Genomic DNA, 19,164 nt, shown 5'->3' on the forward strand with positions numbered 1-19,164 from the left:
TACTCTGTTCTTTCCTCATAATCACTACAGTTAATCTTGATAAATTAATTTCACATGATTTCATTTTAAAATATAGTATTTTGTATAGTCAATGTATAAACTATCAACAGTTTCCATACCTTCCTGTTTGTGACAACACAGATCAAAGCAAGTAGTTAATGGAGCCTAGTAATATTTTTCAGTGCATAACTAGTAGTCAACTATACCAGAGGTAAATGCTGTTAGAGAATTGTTCATAAAAATTTTAATGGTTTGGAAACCAAATATCTTAGCTTCATCTTGATTAAGAAAATGAATTTTTAATGTGGTTTACATTTTAACTAATGAGGGTCAATTTATATAGCTTAGTGTTCCAAGCCAGAAGAGACTGGGCTTGAAGAGCTCAAAATATAGCATTGTTTATTTTTGCTAAAGAAATAGTTCAGTCAACATTTGTCTCTACCAATTAAAGAATAGCAATAAAATAACAATAACAATCAGTAACAATGTTAGAACATTCATATTTTTCTCAGCATGGTTCTGTGCATGTTATTTATAAAAATCCACTTAATCCTTACATGTTATGAAGTAGATACTATTATGTAAAAAAGTCATATAAAAATGTATTTTATTATTTATAATAGTACTTTTAAAATATATAAAAGGAATCATAATTTGTCTTTTTTTTTTTTTTGGTGTGTTAATTTGCACAATACTGTTAGGCAAGATGGATGTATGCAGAGCTTCTGCCACCAAAAGATCAGAGAAGAACAATAGACAACCTAGGACAAGAGTTTTACTTCATTAATTGATGTTGTTTGCTTTGATGAGTAAGACTATAAGTAGTTATTTCAGGGCAAGAAGTCAGCACAATGGTGGAAACTAGCCTACCTTGAATAGACTAATAGAAAGTCAGGCAGGGAAAGTAAAATCAATTGAACAAAACTGTGAATAATTAAGTTGATTGGATTGGATTTTATTTGGAGGTAATGGGAATCACATAGGCATTCAATCGAAGAACTAACCTGAAAAGAAATGTGACGTTTGAAGGAAACGTATCTGACATTAGTAGGCAAGATGCAGCAGGTCTTAGGAGAATGAAAATATAGAATCTGCTTTGAAATACATCATAAAGAGAGAGGAGGTTGTGAAAGACATTGATGGAAACAGAAATGGAACAGAAATGAGAGATAATGTACAGGAAATAGCCACTGGATTAATGGTTTTTCCCACCGTAGTGGGAAAAATACATATACAGATTACACTGATGTTTGACAGCAAGGGTTTGGAATTATAAGAAGAAATATTTAAAGTAGTTTGTAGAATAGTTTAAGAGGTTAAGAGGATTAGGACAAATGACATAAAACAAGCCAGAATGCCCTATCACCAGAACTCATGGAAAACAAAATTTAAATCTTGTCACCAATTATTGTATTTATCAAAGTCAACGTTCTCTCCAGCACTGAACTTCTCTAGAGCTACCGTGTTTCTTGTCAGAGATAGGAAAAGCCAAGGAGATCTGATATCTCATGGCTTCCCCTTACAATACACATACACATAGACACACGCGCACACACACACACACACACACATAAATTTCCTTGGGTAGCTATATAGAGCATCAACATTGACCTCCACACACTCCCTCACAAATTCAGACACTAGAGTATCTCTTCCTGTGACAGGAATGGTACTCCTTTGCAGTCCCTAAAGTATGTTCACCAGCCTTCCCCACAGACTTTCATTCTTACTTAGCCAATATCGGCCACCTTGTAAGAAGAGCTGGTGATTTAATAATCACAGAAAACCACAGAGGGAACTTAAATTCTCATTCCTCGGTAATAACTCTAACTCAAAGTTTAAAAATTATTATCCATTTTGCTAATGAAAAAGTACTTCTTCTTCCTTTCTTTACAACGTTTGACACTATCAATCAATCACCCTTTCTCTAATGTTTCTTCCCCTTTACTACATCCCTGACAAATAGTGTTCAATTTTCTTTCCTGAAAAATATTTCTTCCCTTCTCCTTCTTGCTGCCCACATTTTAGCATTCATTGTTTTCTGTGTGACTCTGTTTAATCACCAATGAGTGATCCCAGCTAAAGGAGGATGAGATTGTGCAGAGAAAAATAGGATTTGAGGAGAAAATCTAAGGAGTTTAGAGGTAAAAACAATGTTGAAGGAGTGAGTGTCCTTTTAAAAAGAGAAAAAATAATCTTCCTCTTAGATTAAAACAATGAGAAAAATGGATAGAGACTATGTATTCAGAGGCAGAGAATTACACAGATTTTGGACTTTTTATATTGTTTGAAAAATTAAGTTGGGTTATCTCCTTAAAATGTCTGATTTTAACAGGGTGAGATTATTCAGAACAAGGGCCTTCCTTCCTCCAAGGAAGCTTGTATTTGGTGAAGTTTCAGTAAACTTAGTGTTTGCATGTTTCATCTTTTCTTTCTCATGCACAGTAAACTTTTCCTAAATAATAGTCTCGAGGAGGTATGCAGAGATCAGCATATTTAATAAATTGAACCATTTAATATGCACTAGAGGATGTATTTTATTAATAATAGTAATTAGTGTTGCACGAGGTTTGGAAGGTCACTGATCAATAGATGTTCATTTACTTGAAATAAAATAATCCTAACATTAATTCATTTTTGATGAATATTGCTTTGGTTAAGCAAATAATAACAACAAAATTTTGCATTTATGAATGAATCAGATTTATGTCCACTGGGCTTACTTAAAATGAACTACAAGTATATAATTTTAAATGAAACATAATTTTCTCCACCTATTCAGTAAACCTTAGGGAACAGAACATACTTAAGCTTACTATTTTTGTGTCCTCCTAAAAAAGAATATATATTTTTCTCCATTGAATATTAGGAGATTGTATATTTGTATTCTTACTTGTTTATTAGAATAGTAATAAATCTTCTTTTATGTTTCAGGAAAGCATGGTGGAGTGTTTTATACACAGGTTTTCAGTAAAGGGGAAAAAGGAAGCATTGTATGGATAATATGTCCCTTAGAATGACAATGAAAACATGGACTGCCTCTGTTTCTCTTACACATCACAATTCTATTGCAAAATACAGATAATCCTACAGGGTGTGTAGAAAACATATAAATAATAGAGTTTTACAGTAAAAGTTAGCCTATTATGATTGTTATATACTACTAATAATAATTTCTGCCTTACTTTCTCAATGGTATCTATGACAAAATGTATTGCTCAGCTTTCACAACAAAGTAGATGGGGAGAACATTCAGTGATTTAAACGTGCTGATGCAGGCTTCTTTCTGAAGGTGCACTGGCATATTCTGTATCATTGACCTTCAGTAAAGAGTATAAAGAATCGGTTTTAGAAACCAACCCTTGTAATTTGTCTTACATGATCATTTCCCCTGAAAGCTTCATTTAGGCTCAGTTTCATTTAGAAGACTAGAAATATTAGAATCTTTTTATCACTCAAATTCTCATCTGATAGCCTAAATCCATTGTATCAGATTTTTCCTATATGATATGTGATCATATAATAATAAGATTGGTATTTTATCAATCTTTGCCTAATTTTCCCATTATGCTACAATCATATTATAGGTTCACAGTATTATTTTCCTGAACAATTTATGTTTGTACAAAATAAATTATTGAGTTGGGGTCAGCAAACATTTTCTGTAAAGAACAAAGTAAATCTTAGGGCTTTTGTGAACCAGTCTCTGTTGCAGCAACTTAACTCTGCTTATTGTAGTGTTAAAATCATCAACAATATATCTTTAAAAGGGGAACAAGATTGTGGACATCTAAATTTTATATAATTTTTCCATGTTAAGAAATATCTGTTTTTTTGATTTTTTTCCCCCAACTGTTAAAAAATGTCAAAACCATTCTTACCCTTTCAGTCTTACAAAAATCAGGTGCTGGGCTGGATTTGTCCTGTGGGCTATAGTTTGCCAACCCTTGTCTTGTGTAATACAATCAGTGAACCTACTCTTAGAAGCCCAGTCCCAGATTTAGAGCACAGATTAAGAACTTGAAAAATACAAATAGGAAGTAGAAAAAATAATGTAAATGTAATCCACACTATGATTGTTCTACTACAGCAGTGTAAAAAATTAAAGATGATAATTTTGTTAGAATTGGAATATAGTGGTGATGGTGGAAGCTAGGCACTTATCTTGAAGTCACCTTTGAAAAGCAAGCACATCTTATTTAATTTAGAGTACCTTTGGTGGGAACAAATCCCTCTGCTTAACAGCTCTGCACCCCACCATTCCTCACTCCCAGTATTTACTTAAAACATGAACAATCGGTTACAAGAGAACACACAAAAGGAAAACTAAGAGAGAAACAATATGTTTCTCATCAATATCACTAGATGTAATAATTATATTAAATTCTTCAGCCTTTGAGACTTATCTCAATGTCATTATGAAACCATACCTGTTTCTCTTGCCATTTCCTCTCTTATCCTAATTAATGAGTTAGTAACCCTCCTTCCTTTAAATTACTTATTTTTTTTCATCTCTGTTAACAGATGTTATCCCATTCTGCCATGGGAGAGAATTGATGGCTTCTTTAAAATCGCTTTGAAGTTAGATTTTGAGGAGGTAGAGTCTACATTAGTATCCTCACAAGTTTCTCCATGAGAGGTCTTCAATTTAATTGTCTTTTATTTAACATTTTATTTTTAAGTTAGATTAAACCTGTAAAATACAATGTAAGATGTTTTCAGGTTGTAAACTACTAACATTGAAGATCAGTGTTTGATTTTCCTTTCTCTATGCAAAAGGGAACATTTTGTTAAAAATAGAGCTAAGGAGTAGTAACATCATGGAATGAAATTTTTAACAATTCATGCTACATATTTTCTTTTAATGAAAACATCCATTTGATGCTTTGATATCCTCCTGAGTACCATTTTGTCTGGAGACAAATATATTTTTTCACATGTAATAACATGCTACTCTTATCTCCATATACAACCACCTCTGTGTGTCTTCATGTATTTTGAGTCCAGAAAGAAATGGCAGACTGATCCTAAACCCTTGTTCCACACACAGGAGTATACAAGTGGGACTTTGCCTCTTGGTGGGGATTTCTGTGGAGAAGCGTGAAAAAAGTAATGACAGTACAAGAAGAAAGTAGAATGACAATAGCACCTCGACCAGAAGCTTATTTGTAGTGACAGAGCACTTCATTAGTGTTTATTATGTTTAAATATTTAATAATTAAGTTAGATAGTGCAAATAACAATTGTAATATAAAATTATAGTTTTGTGGTTATTTTAGTCATGAAAATTATTCAGGTTTAAATTGCTAAAACTTCCAAAGGGATAAAGTTCTTGACTTTCAAAAGCTTTTAATCTTTAAGGCATTAAAATTCCTTTAATGAGCAATGTTGCCTTAATAATAACTCCTTAAAGTGAATGTGAACAAAAACTTTCAGCATTTTCAACGGTTTTCACCTCTCTTATCTATTTTAAATATTCTTGGAACAAATCAAATAGTGTAGATTTGATACTGGCAGGAAGTTGTGAAATGCTTGAATGATCCGACAGATGGTAAAACTCAAAATCTCTTCTGGCCTCTCAGCCCTCTAGGCTAGTGTTGGCTCAGCATTTTTATTTCCACATTTGAGGTATTTTAGGATTTTCATTGTTATACTAATATATAATTACAATTATATACATATAGGTCTAGTATATATGCATATATATGTGTGTATATATATGCATGTATGTTGCTATGCATTGTTTACTAATTCTCTTGCTAATGATTTTATATTCACTTTGTCTTTATATTGCATTAGTTTTATTAAGAAACAGTTATCTTTATTAAGAAAATAAATAATAAACTAATTCTTCAATGGAAAAATATATAATTTTAAATTTGGAAGTGGTCTTGGAGTTCCTTGTCTCCTGCCATTGTAGCACTCATTTATAAAATACTCATGAAAACTCATCCAAGGTTGAGGAGCTAACAAATTTGGATTGTTGTTTTTCCATGTGTGCGGGATAGTTCACAGTAATCAATGAAACCATTTGCCACTTTGATTTTTTGCGTGTTTTTGTTGTTGTTGTTGTTCTGGTACATGATTAGAATAAAGCTTCTGCCAATCTTTTCCCGTTTTAATACTAGTTAATCTGCTGAAATGTTAAAATTATCATGAATTTGCTTAACTATCTTCAGATTGTTCAAAAAAGCATTATATACACAGAGATCCTTCACCACATTTGTCAGAGACCCTACTTTGCATTTCTCTCACCTCCCTAGCCTCAATTACCTTGTGCATATGTCTATGTGTGTGAGTGTGTGAGTGTGTGTGTGTGTGTGTATGTGAGAGAGAGAGGGAGAGAGAGACAAAGAGAGAGACTGAAATTTTTAATATTTCGTCTTGAGATTGTGATGGCACATGTTTCACTGTTATTTATGCCACAAAGTGAATAATATTTGCTGAATTTAATAACTCAATGACTCAGCAAACATGATTCATTGAACTTCCCAAACAATAGTCTTTCTTTTTCTTCATTCACATTCTCTACAAATTTTAAGCCTTGCTGTTTGAGAGTGATAAACTTTCTTTCTCTTCATTTTAGAAAAACATAGCATTGCTGGATTTCTAAGGCATACTTTAGAAAGTGAAGTCCTTCTAAATTGTACTTTCTAAAGTGAAGTCTTTCACTTTCTGAAGCGTGCTTTAAAAACATAGCAATGCCATGTTTCTCTAAGATAGGCATTGCAAAATATAAATATTATTTCTAGCCCTAAATCAGTATTTTTGTCTAACCCTCCATATTTCCTTAGTTTTCCCAAATATTGCCATCTACTTAAGTTAAAATGTAAAATTATACTGTGCTACTCTGCCTCTTTATCCTGCCCTCTTTTAAATTACAAAGAGCTAGAGTTTCATTTATTATCTTATGTATTCATCTATTCATGCTATGGCCTTAAAATTTGTTTTAAAAATATTAAAAACATAAATATTAAGATGGACATTGCAAAGTAAATCTGACCAGTGACAATAAGAAACTTGCTTGGACCTTACAGAATCTATTCCAATAGGTTTTATACTGTGTAAATTCATAAATTATGTCCCATTTTAGTATAATTGTTACCCAACTGTTAGGTCACACAAGACATAATATTAAATTCTATTTCTGCAACCTGTTTTATTTTTCTTATATAAGTAAGTCGAGGCAAAATTTTTATAACATAGTTTAGAATGTAAAAAGAACCACACACAATATATTCTGTGGTTTGTTTTTCAAAGTTTTAGATTATGATTTTCTGTCAAGATTGCCATCTTGACTTTGCTGGTTATATATCTAAGAAAGTGACATTTATGCCTCCAGCCCACCTAAATCCAACATTTACCTAGAAAGTTAAAAATTAATCATTGTGTTTAGAGAAAAAAAAAACAAAATGAAACACTTATTTCAGTTTAACAATGCAAAGAAAAAAGATTTTATGTTGGTGACCGTTTTATGTTAGTGAATAGCTGAGGTTAAGATACTGAATCTTTTCATGCCACTCTGCGTAATGCCAATTGTTAACTCAATTTATTTTAATAAATATATGTATACAGAGCTTTAGAAATGTGTCCCTGATTTCACTATGCACAAAAGGTGTTCACAAGAAAGGTAGTTTTGTTAACTTGAGAATTTCTGATTTTATTTCATTTGTTCATTTCATGTTATTGTTAGCCTCTTTTACTTTTGGGATTATACAATTATTCAACTCTGTTTTAAAAGTGATGTGCTCTGCTACCACTCTGCCAAAGCCACTAGAACTATTTTGTAGAATTAACCAGAAGGTTCAAAGACACATACATCTTAAGAAATGAAATGTAACAAATGAGATAGATCTTATTATTTATTAACTTTAGTGTTGTGTTTGGTTTTCTATTTATTTACTCTATACTCTTTGAACAGTAGAACACTTTAGAAGAGGAACAACATGAAAGAGGAGATATTAATCATTCATAAAACCATACAATTTGTTTTTTTGTCATTTTTCTTTGTTCTCTCATTTTCCTAGTTGGAGAAAGTTTTGAAGACAAAACAAGTAGGAATATGACACAGCCAGGAAGACTGACTTAGACAGATGAGAAAGACAGAAAGCCAGAAAGTTGATGATGCTGGTTTAGTAGGCTGTTTACAGATCTGTTTTGGATAAAAGGTCTGGACCCTAAGGTGCCTTGATTAAATGCAGAGTAATTACATCTTGATTTAGTTGCTCTCCTATACTTATCTTCTTATCTCTCTAGATATGTAGCTGCCTCATATGTTCTGTCACTGTGCAAAAGGGACCAGACTCTTTGAATTCTGTTCTCCTTAACATGGGTGGTTCCTGTTGGCTAGTGGGCCATTATCTCAGCTTATAGAGTCAACTGTTGATCTAATTATCCGAACAAAACAATTCTCCCTAGATATGAATAAACTTAAGCTTCTAGTGGGGATATTTATTTTAAGGAGGATTTTTACAGCACATGCTAACAGAATTCTAAAGTAATCAGAGGTGATGATATTGAGAATAAGTGCTTCTTTGTCCTTCATTTCTGTTTTAATTACTCTAATTCCATCCACTTAAATTATCAGGGAGGTATTTAAAAAAATCAATATTACTGATACATATCATTGCTTATCTGTTAAACTTTGCAAGGGGACTCCATAGTGTTTAAAGACACATAACTTGGCAAGAAAAAGGCAGTTAGCATAGAGAATTACAAATATTCAACAGTTTTTAAAATGTTTTCAATTGTAAGAAAAAAAAATGCTAAACTGTGTTTATTTCCTTTTGAATTTTGTGTACTATATTGTGTTCACCCATGTCTTTCATTTGTGGTATTGAAGACATTTAGATATTTTAATGAAATATTTGCAAAGATATACAGAAGTCATAGACCTATGTTGTTCTGTGCTGGAGGAATGTTACTAGTATAAGAAGCAAATAACACTGACAAAAAATATATATATAGCAACAAAATGAAACAAAACAAAATAAAAACTTGAAATTTTGTATGCATTTATCAAGTACTACCAGCAGATGCATTGTTCCATGGTACACCTTTTTCATTTCTTTGTCATTTGTTGACTCCAGACACAGAAGCTGATCCATTAACTCATTCTCTTTAAACCAACTTATCGTCAGAATGTCTTCTCCCCGATCTGCTCTTATTCTTCTACTCTCCTGTTATTATTATTTTTATTATTATAGAAACCCAATAGTACAGGAAAACAGAACTCTACTTAGAAGACATAAATATATAATGACTAAGTAGTCTAAGACAGAATATTCATAGAAAGAAGGAGAGAAAAGCCAGGGATTGTTTTGTCTAGCCTCAGGTATGACGGAAGGACAAGTGTACATTTAACTGTATAGATTTTTGAATCAACACAGTCCTGGGTTCGAATCCTACTCTGCCATAAACTAGCTATGTGATCTTGGAAATATTAGTTAACCTCTTGAAACTGAGTTTTGTTTATGTTATAAAATGGTTAAAACATACCTATCTCATGGGATTGGTGTAATGGTTTAAACATACCTATCTCATGGGATTGGCCTCATGAGATAATGTGGCTAAACTATTTAGACAGTGCCTTGTACTAAACAATATAAGAAAATATTTTTGAGATTCTGAGAGTGTTAAAGGCAAGATCAAGGGTTAAAATCATTGGACAAATCCAAGCCAGTAGTTTTGTAAGGCATAAGAGCTAATATATAGTATTTCTGAGGTGAAATACTATATTTGAAAAAATCAGGATCTGCCCCAGTAAACAAAACCTTCTAAGGTTATTAGCTCAACAGCTATATTCACATCCCCTAAGAGGAAGAGTTAGTGACAACCAAATTGCTGGAATAGGATGAACATAAAGGTAACAACTAACAATTTTTGATGGCTATCTTGCCCATGAAAAACCATCAGTATTGTTAATAAAAGTATAAAGAAATACAAATGAATGTTTTATTTTACATTAGAGAAACTATTTTAATGACACAAATATATGAACATAATTGAACTGCATATAAAAAGTGTTAAACCAATATTTAGCTATCTAATATATTATAAATAGCCCTGCCTTCACATACCTTTCCTCTAGGAAAAAAAAAATAGAATTATTTGCTTTCTATAGATATTTAGTGTTCTTCAAAGTATCTTTGTTATTAAATTAATTTGAGAGAGGGAGGTGGTTAAGAAAACACTGCTTTATACCAGTACATATAACTATGTGATTTATAATAAATGCAACCACAGTGGCAGTATATTTTCTGGATGTTAATAGCCTGAAATCCCTTTCAGTAGCAGCATTAATCAGTCAAGGATGGGTTATTTTATGGTCTTTAATGGCCTTTGTTGATAGATGGAGATTTTGTTTACAGATTATTCTTCATTGAACCACCATAGATTGCAAGCTATGATTCTTAAGAGATATTCTCAAAACATAAATTATGCTGCTAAGAAATCTGTTCAGAGCTAAATTAAATTAGATAGCTGCATTTTTTATGAAGCATAGGTAATGGAGCAATATACTACAAATGCCTGTTCCTGAGACATTGGAGTAGAATATCTTTAACACAATTTTTTCCTAAGAAACATTCCCCTGCTTGTGTGCAAGTTTATGAGCACACTTGTTGTTTTATCCTGAGTAATTTATGTAGAATACATAACATTTGAAATGTACTTATGATGTTTGACTATTATAATGAATATCTGCCTTCAGGTCAGATATTACCAAAAATTTTCATTTTTAAAAAATGAACAAACACAGTAATGCTCATTTATATTTTCCAAATGTCTTCATAATATTGAGTATACTGAGAATTCAGTAGTAAAAGTTTTAATAATTGTCGCAGTCAATGTTTTGTTTCACATTGAATAATTTTTTATTGTACCTTTCGGGGAAACATTATTCATGGGCTTGTAGTACATGATTATCGTTCATGTTGATTCTAACATTTTGCTCACATACATCTTATAGATTGAGTACAGAGTCTAAAAATTTGGGTATGATTATACTAGTTCAAAATATATTTTCATTTCCTAAATGTTACTGACTTTTAAAATTTCTAGCTAGGGACTGATTTTTTTTTTTTTCTCATTTCTTCTTCTTCTTTTTTTTTTTTTTTAATGGAGAGTAATATAGTAGCTATGGAAAACAAATGGCTGTATTTGACTAAACTACACCAAACAAGTCAAGACACCCTTAATTTATTTCAGTGTGAAAGTTGGAATTGTAAGAGAACCTAAATCATGACTTCTTGAAGAATATTACCGGCTAAGTTACATCATTTTGTTTGATGACTTTCTCCTATTTGTATTTTTTATTTTGTTAAGAGAAGGTCTCTGTCATCCAGGCTGGAGTGCAGTGGCAGGATCACGGATCACTGCACCCTAGATCTCCTGGGGTCAATCTATCCTCCCACCTCAGCCTCTGGAGTAGCAGGAACTGTAGGCATGTGTCACCCCACCCAGATAATTATTATTATTATTATTATTATTTGTAGAGATGAGGTTTCACTAAACTACCCAGGTGGGTCTCAGACTTCCGAGTTGAAGCGTTTCTCCCACATCAGCCTCTCCAAGTGACTGGACTATAGGTGTACCCCAACATGTCTGCTTTTTTTTTTTTTTTTTTTTGGTAGAGACAAGGTTTTGTTATGTTGCCCATCCTGCTCCTAATCTCCTGGGCTCAAACAATCCGGCCACCTCCGCCTCCCACAGTGCTGGGATTACAGTTGTGAGCCACCACACCCAGCCTCTCCTTTAATATTGAGCTAAGTGTTTGCATACAAATCCCCTCAGATTTTTTTTGCTCTGAAATCCCCTGAGGGCTATGCCGAGTCCTCTTTTTAGCTCTATCACTTTTACTGTATTTGTCAAAGAGAAGTATTTCAAGTTAAAATATTATTTTGAAAAATTCCTTATGTGTGCAAGTCTTCTCACAATGACCAAAATGATGTAGGCAAAGCCTTTCCAAAGTGCAGAAGTATTAGGTTGGTGCAAAAGTAATCGCAGTTTTTTACATTACTTTCAAAGGCAAAAACCGTGATTACTTTTGGATCAACCTAATAGCCTGATTAGCAGTGTCTTGCTCATAGTAGGCCTCATGGCATCACGTCGCTTCCTTACCAACATTCTTCATATATCTGTAAAAATTCTTTGTAGTAAAGAGTAGAAACCTTAAAGTTACCATTGATTTATCAAGCAATCTAATATTTATTCTAATAAATATATTAAAATAATGTAAATTGTAAAATCTCCATTACCCTCTAGTCTATTATATTTTCTTACTGATTGAATTGTTATGCTAAGACAATTCTAATGGTAAGGACTATGGGTTAATTTCTACTCTTAACTTGAAACAAGAATAAATTTGGCATGCAGACAAATTTGCATAATGTTCAAAACATAAACATATGCCAGGAATTGAAAGGTCTCTCAGGGCAGGAACCTGGATTTCCTGTACGCCTTTCCTTCTCTTCTTTCTATTCTACTTCTGCCATTCTTGAATATTTTTCCATATTTAGTAATACCAAATGTTATATATTGGGTAGTAGGCAGAAATATGGAGAAAATAATATTTTTGCCCCAGGATCTTCTACCAAGAATAGTATTAAATTTAGAAGATTTTATATCACATTATTGTTTACCACATTTATGGCACATAAATTCATTTTAAATTTTATAATTATCTTTTGACTAATGCAGATATATTGAATTATTGTATTATTTTCTTTATGTTAAAAGTGTTATGCTATTAAATGTAAACATATAAAGCAACTCATTTTCACAAATAATTTTTAGCATTATTTTAATTTTTTAAAATTACAACAAATATTAAGTATAAGTTACTTTGACAACTAAAAGACCTTTATTACTTATATTAATAAATCTAGCCACCTGAAATTAGTATATATTTTCAAAAAAATCACTATATTTGTATATATATTTGCAGCCACTCACCATTTAGCCTTAGTTTTATGACTCTAGGGAATTCTTCATTAAAAAGCTTTATAATAGTCAGACTGTGAAACAGCAGAAAGAGCTTCATAAGGCTGTTCTTGCATATACCTGTTCCTCTTTCATCCTTCTGTTAGGAATTCTGCCATACTTTTGGTTTCTGATGGGTTTGGTATGACTTGGCCTTAAGTTTGGGCCATCCTTTAAACAATTAATCCGTGTTCTCTGCCACATGCTTCCAAACAAGTGTAGCTTGACTTACTTTGTTTTATGATTTCTGAAAATCCTTCAGCCTACAGACACATACACTTAGGCTTTTGGTTGCTGATTCCAGTTGAGGACAATACTAATTTTTCTAGCCTACATACAAACTGGCATCTTTCCACAATCTTGATCCTGACCCATTGTTTCCATGTCCAAGACAGCACACAATTTTAACATTTTTATTTTGTTTTATTTAGTTTCCTTCTCTCTTTCTGATAGCAAGAAGGACACAAACTAGAGATGCATCTTTGGGCAGTATGTGAAGGCTGCTCAAAGGAGTTGTAATTATTCTCATATATCTCAAAATTGAAGATGATTCTTGTCCTCTGTGAAGGGTTTCTAGTAGTTGCTTTTAGAGTTCTTAGTTTCCTTTCTTTGCATTCTCATCCATGGCAGACATTCTTTGGCAGCAATTCTCACCTCTCAGGAAATAGAATCATCACTACTGTGGCCAGCTACTACAGACAAACTAAGCTACATTGAGAAAAAATGCCCAAACATATGAGTTCTTCCCATGTCTCCTCCACTCCACCTCCCCATTCATCGACTAGCTACAACAATAAAGCCCAGTTCCCAGATTCTTCATGAAAGGAGTTAGGCAACAAATCTAGCACTCTAAGTCTTGTAGCTCCTACCTGAGGTCTGGCTTCTAACTCAGTGTTTATGAGAGCTATTGGGGTTGTCATTCACTATTTACCTGTGGGCTATAGAAAACAAGGCAGCCATTTTAAACAGGCATGTGGATGTTTCCACAAATTCTCCCACTCGCTCACTCCAGGGATAAAAGCAAGTCTCTAGCTTCACTCTGGAAGGAACTGATCTACATATCTATCCTTTCAACTTTTCAAGCTGCTACCTGAGGAACTAGCTTCCAACTGACATGTCTCTGAGAACTAATGGAGACCAGCATCCACTAGGCCCATGGAGGCTACAGAGATCAAAGCAACAGTTTGAAAAAGTGTGTGGTTTGAATGAGCTTGCAAAGATTTGCCATAGTTCTTCTCCGCAGCTCAGTTCAGCATGAGCAGGTTATACACCCAGCTTTTCGCTGAGGAGAGAAGAAATTGGAAAATACAGTTAGTGCTCCAGCATTTATGGCTACTACTAAAAAATATCAGTATCTCACCTGTTTCAGGGCAATGATGAGACTTGGCATACTCTGGACAGCCAGAGATCACTTAGAAAAAAAAAAAAAAAATGACTGAATTTGTGAAAATCACAAAAGTTTAAGAGGTACCCAGAATTTCTGGCAGGGCTAAATTGTGAAGGTCTTCCTATATATGATACCAGTCTATGAAGATGGAAAGAAGTGACTATTTTAGATAATCTGCAGACACCAGCAGATTCAGTAAAGGAAAATGAAGAAATAGAGAAATATGTTCCAGATAAAAGATCCAATAAATCCCCAGAAATCAACCTAATATATTGGAGGTATATAATTTTCACAATAAGTAATTTAAAGTATGGTCAAAAAGATGTTTACAAAGTTCAGAACAGTAGTGTAAAACCAGCACATGAACTTAAAATACAAGTTTTATTTATTTTAAAAAAGAAAGGATCAGTAAACATCAACAAAACAAAAAAGGTTCTCTAGAAGTCATTCAGAGTAGCAAAAAGCAAAAAAAAAAAAAAAAAAAAAAAAAAAAAAAAAAAAAAAAAAGCAATGGAAAAGGAAAAAGAGTCGAGATAGCTTAAAACTCTATGGGAAATCATCAAGTGGACCAATATAAGAATTATGAAAATATCGAAAGGAGAAGAGAAATATAAAAGGGCACAAAGCTTGTTTAAAACAAACAAACAAACAAACAAAAACTTGTCTTCATGTCCTAGATTGTCTAGAAAAAAAGAAAAATGAAAAGGATAATTTTTTTTAAATGACAAAAACTTCCCAAATTTGAGGAAGGAAATAAACATCTAGTCCCAAAAAGCCAAAAAGGCATCAAATCAGATGAACCCAAATAGATCCATACCAAGACACAACATCATCAAATTGGGACAAGTCAAAAACAAGGAATTTTGAAAGCAGCAAAAGAAAAGCAACTTGTTATATATTAGGGAACCCTCTTAAGATCATTGGTGGATTTTCAGCAGAAACTTTGCAGGCCAGAAGGGGGTTGGATGATATATTTAAAATGCAGGAAAAAAACAAAAACAAAAACAAAAAACATACAACTGCCAACCAAAATAGTATACCCAGAAAATTATCCTTCGAAACTTAAGACAAAATAAAAATGAACAAAAGATGAAGGCATTTATTGCCACTAGACTTGTCACATAAGAAATGCTAAAGGGAGTACTTTAAGTTGAAATCAAAGGATGCTAAAGAACAATATAAGAGCATATAAAAATATAAAACTCATTGGTAATGGTAAATTTATAGAGGCAAATAAAAAATACTATATTATTGTAGTTGTGGTAGGTAAATACTTTTAATTCTAGTCTAAAATTTTAAAAAGTATTAAATATAGCTATAACTAAAATTGCATTAATAGATACACAAAATTAAGATATGTAAATTCTGCTATCAGTAATCTATAGTGAGAGCAAGGTAAAAATATGAAGTTTTTGTAAGGAAGAGAAGTTATCTGTTTTAGATTGTTATAACTATAATATATTTATACGACTCATGTCAATCACACAGAAAATACCTATAGTAGTTAAAAAAGAAAATCTACTACCTATAGTAGGTAAAAAAGTAGTTATAAAAGAAAAGGAGAAAGGAATTAACACCTATCAGACAACAACAATAATAAAAAAAAACACAAAATAAGATATCAAGGAAGAAAAAAAGTAAAGAAACAAGAAAAACAGAAAGCAGTCAGTAAAATTTCAATAGTAAATCCTTCCCTATCAATAGTTAATTTAAATGTAAAAGGGTTAAACTGCCCAATCACACGATATTAACTGGCTGAAAGAATAAAAACTTGACACCAACTATTTAAGGACACACATAGTTAAACATGATGAAATGGAAAAAATTATATATGTTTTATACAAATGGTAATGAAAAAAAGCAGAATGGCTATACTTACATTAGAGAAAATAGACTTTATATCAAAAACTGTCGCTAGGGGCAAAGAAGGTCATTATATAATGATAAAAAGGTCAATTCAACAGAAAGATATAACTATTGTAAATGTATGTGCACTCAATATCAGATCTAAATATATAAAGCAAATACAGAACTGAAGAGAAGTTTATAGCAGCACAATAATATTGGAAGATTTTAATATTCCACTTTTAATAATGGACAGAACGGCCACAGAGGAATCAATGGAAAACAGCTTACTTAAATAATAGGAGAGACCAAATGAAACTAACAGACATCTTCAGAACTTTCTACCCAACAATAGAAGATTATACATTATTTTCAAGCACATATGGAACATTATTCACCATAGATCACCTATTAGATAACAAAACAACTCAACAACTTTAAGATGATGGAAACTGTATCAAGTATCTTTTCAGGTTACAATATAGTGAAAGTGTAAATCAGTTAACAGTAAAGAAACAAGAAAATTCACAAATACATGGCAACTAAACAATACACTCTTGAACAATCATTGGGTCCAAGATGAAATTTAAGAAATTAAAAGCTATCTCCTGACAAAAGTGCAAACAAAACATACCAACAGTTGTGAGATGTAGCAAAAGCATTTCTTAGAAGTAACATTATAGCAACTGGGCCAAATCTGCTTTCCATTGCCAATGCACTCCTGCTAGATCTGTGCAATATCAAACATCCTCTCTCTAGGCTCAGGGACCATCTTGAAAGAAGAGAGAATGTGAAATTGTAAGATCTGGGTCAGAGAGGTGAAGTGTACAGGCTAAACCAATTCTGTCTTGAATGCTAATCCAACATGTTGGCTTTTCATTAACCTTGGTTCTGGGAATGCCTCTAAGATTTTTACTCTACTACTGTTAAGAGCACACACTTACAGTAAATTCTGACCAAATTACTTCAATTCTTCTTACCTATGGTATATGAGCCCTGGATTCTGGGGGTTAATGGCATGAGGATCCATCGTCTTGTCTTACAGGCACCCAAGACATGATTTATTTTTGTGACTACCTATTAAATGTTCCCGAGGAAGGAAATAAAAAGAAGCATCTCAAATAAACAACCTAAAAAGTAACTAGCCAAAGAAAGAAAAAAATACCCAAATATTATCAGAAAGAAGGAAATAATGCTAATTAAAGCTAAAAATAAATTTTAACAAGGATAAAAAAGCTATTTCAAGTCAAGAAAACTGAGTTGGTTTTTGAAGAAGGCAAAACTTGACACATCCTTTCCTATAGTAACCAAAGAGAAAAAGAAGCCTGAAATAAATAAAACTGTAAATGAAAGAGGAGATATTACAACAGATGTCTCAGAAATAAAAAGAGCCCTTAAGGGACTGCTATGAATAAATATACACAAACAAATTAGATAAATGTGAAATAATAGATAAATTCTAGAAACATACATCCTACCAAGATTGAAGAAGAAATAGAAAGGACAGTCCAGCACTGCATGGCTTTGTGGGAGAATTCCACCAAACATTCAAAGAATTAATAAGAATCTTTCTTAAACTCTTTGAAAATCTAGACGATGGAACACTTACAAACTCATTTCACATAGCCAACGTCGAACTGATAACCAAAGACATCCACAAGAAAAGTAAACTACAGGCCAGTAACCTTGATGAATGTAGATGCAGAAATTCTCAATAAAATACAAGCAAACAAAATGAGAACAATACATTGAAAAAATTGTACCCAATGACCAACTAGGACTTATCCCTCAGATGCAAGGATGGTTGAACATACATAAGTCATTCAATGTGATACACAACATAAACAGAATGAAACACAAAAGCCGTATGATCATCTCAAATTCTGGAAAAACATTTGACAAATTTAATACCTATTTCTAATTTTAAAAACTCTCAATACAATAGATGGAGAGAAAATCTGTCTCAACACAATAATAGCCATATAAGAAAAGCCCACTGATAACACAATAATCAATGGAGAAAACCCAAAAGCCTCTCCTCTAAAATCCTTTACAAGACAAGATTTCCTGCTCTTGCCACTTCTACTCAAAATAGCACTGAAAGTCCTAGCAGAGCAATTATACAATGAAAAGCAATAAAAGACATTCAAGCTGGACATGAAACAGTAAAATTATCTCTGTTTACAGTTGACATATAGGTGTATACGCAGAAAAGTCTAAAAGTCTCAATGACAACCAAAAAATGCTACAATTAATACATGAATTTAGTAAAGTTGCTCTAAATAAAAATAAGTGCCATTTGTATAGGCTAAAAATAGATTATCTGAAAGGAAATTTAAAAAATCATATTTATATAAGAATAAATACTTTGAAATATATTTAATCAAACAGGAAAATATATACACTGAAAATTATAAAGTATTAATAAAGGAAAATGCTTACTTTTTGTAACATACAATATTTTTCTTTTAAAAAAAAACTTTTAGGTTTAGGGGTATATGTGTAGATTTGTTATATATATATATAATTATGTCATGGGAGTTTGATACACAGATTGTTTCATCACCTGTGTACTAAGCAAAGTACCTAACAACTACTTTTTTCTGATCCTCTCCCTCCTCTCACCCTCCACCTTCTGGTTGGCCTCACTGTCTGATTGTTGCTGTCTTTGTGTCCATGTGTTTTCATCATTTAGCTCCCACTTATAAGTGAGAACATGCAGTATTTCTGTTTTCTGGTTTTCTGTTCCTGTATTAGTTTCCATAGAATAACGGCCTCTAGCTCCATCCATGTTACTGCAAAGGACATGGTCTCATTCTTTTTTATGACTGCATAGAATTCCATGGTGTATATGTACCACATTTACTGCAATGAGCATATGTGGGCATGTGTCTTTCTAATACATCAATTATATTTCTTTGACTATATACCTAGTAATGGGATTGCTGGGT

The 19,164-nt window shown here is 32.5% G+C and overlaps 1 protein-coding gene across 8 annotated transcripts in view; it reads left to right on the forward strand.

Moving 5' to 3' along the window:
• The window catches only part of PCDH15 (protocadherin related 15), a 1,788,406-nt gene that overhangs the window by 993,151 nt on the left and 776,091 nt on the right, over nucleotides 1-19,164 (forward strand). The window lies entirely within an intron of this gene.

Source organism: Macaca fascicularis, chromosome 9, assembly GCF_037993035.2.
Source record: "Macaca fascicularis isolate 582-1 chromosome 9, T2T-MFA8v1.1".
NCBI classification, from domain to species: Eukaryota; Metazoa; Chordata; class Mammalia; order Primates; family Cercopithecidae; genus Macaca; species Macaca fascicularis.